Consider the following 4,228-nt stretch of genomic DNA (forward strand, 5'->3'; position numbering starts at 1 on the left):
AAAAAAAAAAAAAAAAAAGTGCTTGCCACCAAGCCTGAAGACATGAGTTCAGTGCTTGGGACCAACAGGTTGTCAAAGAAAACCAACTCCCACAAGTTGCCCTCTGACCTCTACAAACTTGCCATGAGAAGCCACCAAAAGCCTCTAACCACCACCCCACCATGCACCACAAAATAAATAAAACTTTAATGAGGCAAGTGAGAGTTGTTTGTTGAAATGTCTGGACAGCCTACATACATAGTTACTGTATGTGTATGTGCATGTATGTTCATACGGGAGGTGGGAAAATGTTTTACTTTGGTAAACCAGGCTGGTACTGAACTCATGGCAATCCTCCTGCCTCAGCTTCTCAGGAGCTGGGATCCCAAGCATGAGCCACCACACCAGGCTCTACAGACAGTAACTTTTTGTTTGTTTGTTTTTTAGTAGTCGACACAGCTATAGGAAGGAAGAGATCATTTATAGACCGGTATATAAAGAATTGAGCAGCACACAGGGAAGCAGTTCATTTGTATGATGCTTGCTCAGAATGCACAAGGTCCTGGGTTCTATTCCAGAACAAAAAAGGGGCTGGGGGCTACATCTTATTCAAGTCACCAGCATTAGTTCCTACACTTTAAAAAGCTCCACAAGTCCAGGGAGTGGGGTTCCAGGACAGCCATGGCTACACAGAGAAACCAAGTTTCGAAAAATCAACCAACCAACAACCAATCAAGCAATAAATAAAAAGATCCACAGGGAACCGGGCATAATGGCACACATCTTTAATCACAGCACTCCAGAGGCAGAGGCATAAAGATCTGTGAGTTTGAGGCCAGCCTGGTCTACATAGTGAGTTCTATGATAGCCAGAGCTACATAGTGAGAACCTATCTTGAAAGAACTAAAAGGTCAATGGGATATTATGTGTGTTCGCAGACGCCAACTATAACAGGCCAGCAGAATCTTTTGATTCTTCAGCCAGTCCCTAATGCAATGCTAAGCACTGCACTCTCCCAGGCTCACTATGTAAACAAGGTGGCCTCCACCTCAGAGCAGCCCGCCTCTGCTCTCCAGTGCCCAGTGGCCCACCACACCCAGCCCTTTTGACCTTTGTTCAAGCCCTTCTCTCTACCTCCACTCATAAAAGGTTTAGCCTAATTCTAATAACCTTTAATCAAAAGATCCAATTAATATTGCTCAATAGCAATTTACGGGTTTACTGGGTCAACCGAGTGCTTCTTATGAGGCAGGGCTTTCCCTCCTGCTTTCCATAATCCAAGCTTGCTGCCATGACTTATAAGCCACTGGAATCCTACTTACTTCAGGCTCCTTCGGCTCTGCAAAGTTAGAGGATGGTGGACAAGAAAGTCTTAGTTTAGTTTAACACAAGTGGATCTCCGAGTTAGAGACCAGCCTGGTCTACACAGCAAGTTCCAGGACAGCCAGCACTACACAAAGAAACCCTGTCACGAAAATACATTAAGAAAAAAAAGGGCTGACCAGAAGGAGCAGAGGTCCTAAATTCAATTCCCAGCAACCACATGATGGCTCACAACCATCTGCACAGCTACAGTGTACTCATATACATAAAATAAATAAATAGATCTTAAAAAAAAAAAAAGGAAAGAAAGAAAAAAAGAAAAGTCACAAGTGGGCTGGTCTTTGGTGGCATATTCCTTTGGGAGGCAGAGACAGGAGTATCTCTGTGAGTTCTAGGCCACCTTGGTCTACAAAGCAAATCGCAGGCCAGGCATAGGTACACATCCAGACTCCATCTCAAGACAAAACGCTCCATTTGTGTGTGAAGTCCACTCCTGGGAGTGGAGAACATGCCTGATGTTGAAGTGGGGGTGTGTATGCCGGTGTGCTGTGCAGAGTCTGAGGACAGAGCTGTCCGGTTAGAAGGAAGCTGCTATCTGCCGTTTGGGGTGGGGCGGGGCGGGGTGCTGTTCTTGCAGCGATGGTATTTTTTTGTTGTTGTTTAGGGAAACCGCATGTACTGGCTACTTCTCAGCCAAGGTGAGCTGAAGGAAGAGGAAGCAGCGAGGCTACTTGGCCGCTGACCTTCCTAGTCATCTTGAAAAAGAGCAAGATGCCCCTGTGTCTCTGGGTCCTTTGCAGGGCGCCTCTGGCAGCAGCCGTTATGCGCTGTTTGGCACACTTTTCCTCCGACTCTTCAGCCACGTTTCCCTGTCCTCCAGCTCGGTTCCTTTCCTCGGGTCTTAGCAGTCTGCAGACCACAGGCGGGGATCTTAAGGTGACGGGAAGCCCGGTACCCCCTGATCGCGGAGGAGGGGGACAGCCTCCAAGGTCCCACACCTACCCCGGGGTCGGGGGAGCTCTCGAAGTGCAGACACCCTCTGGTTCTCGCATCCCAAGGTGCAGAGTGGTGCTGACCGAGGTCCCAGAGGGGACGGGCCGGTGGCAGCAGGCACACAAAGCTGGCGACGAGGGAAGGAGGGAGCGGCTGCCCGTCCTGGCTGAGGACAGAGGCGTGGAAGGAGAGGGACGGACAAGGGAGCACTGGGGACCACAGAGAGAACGCTGTCAGGAGCCCTGGAGTGCACAGGAGCTGACGGACGGACGGACGAGGCGGCGTGCCTGAGGCGACCGCCGCGAGACACTCACCAGACCCGGGGGGGAGGGAGGCGCGGGGCCGACGGCTACGGAGACAGCGCAGACGCGACGTGCGGGCGGCTCCAGAGCGACCGCGACGCGCCGGGGAGGCCGAGGGAGCGCGGCTGCCGAGCCGCGACGGGACAGGACAACAGGAAGAACCCCAACTGCCGGAAAAGACGGCGGCGCGGAGGGGCCAAGGCTCCCCGGTACCCCTCAGACTGTGGAGAGGGGCCGCCGCGGCCGAGACTGCGCATGCGCCTCCCCGCCGGCAGCGCTCGCCGGGCAGCGGGACTGCGCGTGCGCGGCGGCGCCCCGCCCACATCTTCCCCGCTCACCAGGCTGCGCCTAGCCTAGGAGACCCGACGAGTGCAGAGTGGGGCGGGCTCCGAGGTGGCTTTGTGTTGGGCTGGACTAGCTGGCCTTTGTTAGGTTACTTTTTCTTTTGCAATAATTATAGACTCGCTAGAAGTTACAAAACGAAAACCTGGAAGTTCCGTAAAAGCCAACACCCACCCAGCTTCCCTCAATGTCTTACATAAGGCACCGAGCTCTGCACCCGGAAATTAACATTGGCTCCCTATCAACTAAACCAATGCAATCAACTACCTACCGTGACGGGGATTTAGCGGTTGGCGTGCACTCGCTGGACGATGTCTTTAGTTCTCCGAAATTTAATCAGAGTTTTCCCCCCATCCTCCTTGACTTCAGATCTTTGTGGCAGTAAGTCTGTTGGAACCCGTGGCCCTTCCTATTTTTCGTTATTGTAAAGGATTAAGGTGCTTTTGTTTGGGATCAGGTGATCTCTCACACCTAACACCTCTCCATTGTGTGCAACTTAAAGCCTCTCATTGATTCCCAGAGAACTGAGCCCAGTGCCCTCGATTGGAAAGTTTTAAAGTCCTGGAAAACGATGACTATAAAGGAGTCCTCTGGGAGCAAGCGAAGAGCGCTCCCTCCTGTTAGTCACGTCCCAAGCCGCCCCTAGTAAGTGTTCTGATTCTCCCTTTCCTAACTGGAAAGGCATACCATAGGATTTGGTTTTCTACAAGTTTGAGGTCCCAGAATTTATTTCCTTCGCGATCTGGAAGAGACTTGACTGTGTCATCTTCAAAGCCAAGTTTCCTTTAGTCCAAAAAGCAAAAGTAAAAACATGGCTGGCAGCTCTTCCAGAGGACCCAAGTTCGAGTCTCAGTCTTGCTGGAACTGGAGTTAAGGATGGTTGCGAGCCATTTGTTTTCATTGTGTGTGTTGCCTGCCTGTAAATCTGTGTGTACACAAGCATTCAGTGCCAGCAGAGCCCAAGAGGGTGTCAGACCCTCTCAAACAGGAGTCACAGAGTTATTAGTTGCCCTGTGGACGCTAGGGACTAGACCACCAATCTCTCTAACCCCCACTTTGATTTTGTTTTTAATTACATTGTAATTATTGAATTAATTCTCTTGCTAATACTTTTTTTTGCCTCTTAAAATTTTTTTTGAGGGCTGGAGAGATGGCTCAGCGGTTAAGAGCACTGACTGCTCTTCCAAAGGTCCTGAGTTCAAATACCAGCAACCACATGGTGGCTCACAACCATCTGTAATGGGATCTGATGCCCTCTTCTGGTGTGTCTGAAGACAGCTACAGTGTAC

At 50.7% G+C, this 4,228-nt stretch overlaps 1 protein-coding gene across 2 annotated transcripts in view; it reads right to left on the reverse strand.

Moving 5' to 3' along the window:
* Stk38 (serine/threonine kinase 38) overlaps nucleotides 1-2,828 on the reverse strand; it is a 38,713-nt gene extending 35,885 nt beyond the window's left edge. For both annotated transcript variants that reach the window (XM_029533036.1, XM_021221106.2), the window contains exon 1: nucleotides 2,610-2,828. The gene's annotated coding sequence lies outside the window, so the exon portion shown is untranslated. The remainder of the gene's footprint in view (nucleotides 1-2,609) is intronic.
* Nucleotides 2,829-4,228: the final 1,400 nt, after the last annotated feature.

The sequence above is a fragment of the Mus pahari genome, chromosome 21, assembly GCF_900095145.1.
Source record: "Mus pahari chromosome 21, PAHARI_EIJ_v1.1, whole genome shotgun sequence".
NCBI lineage: Eukaryota > Metazoa > Chordata > Mammalia > Rodentia > Muridae > Mus > Mus pahari.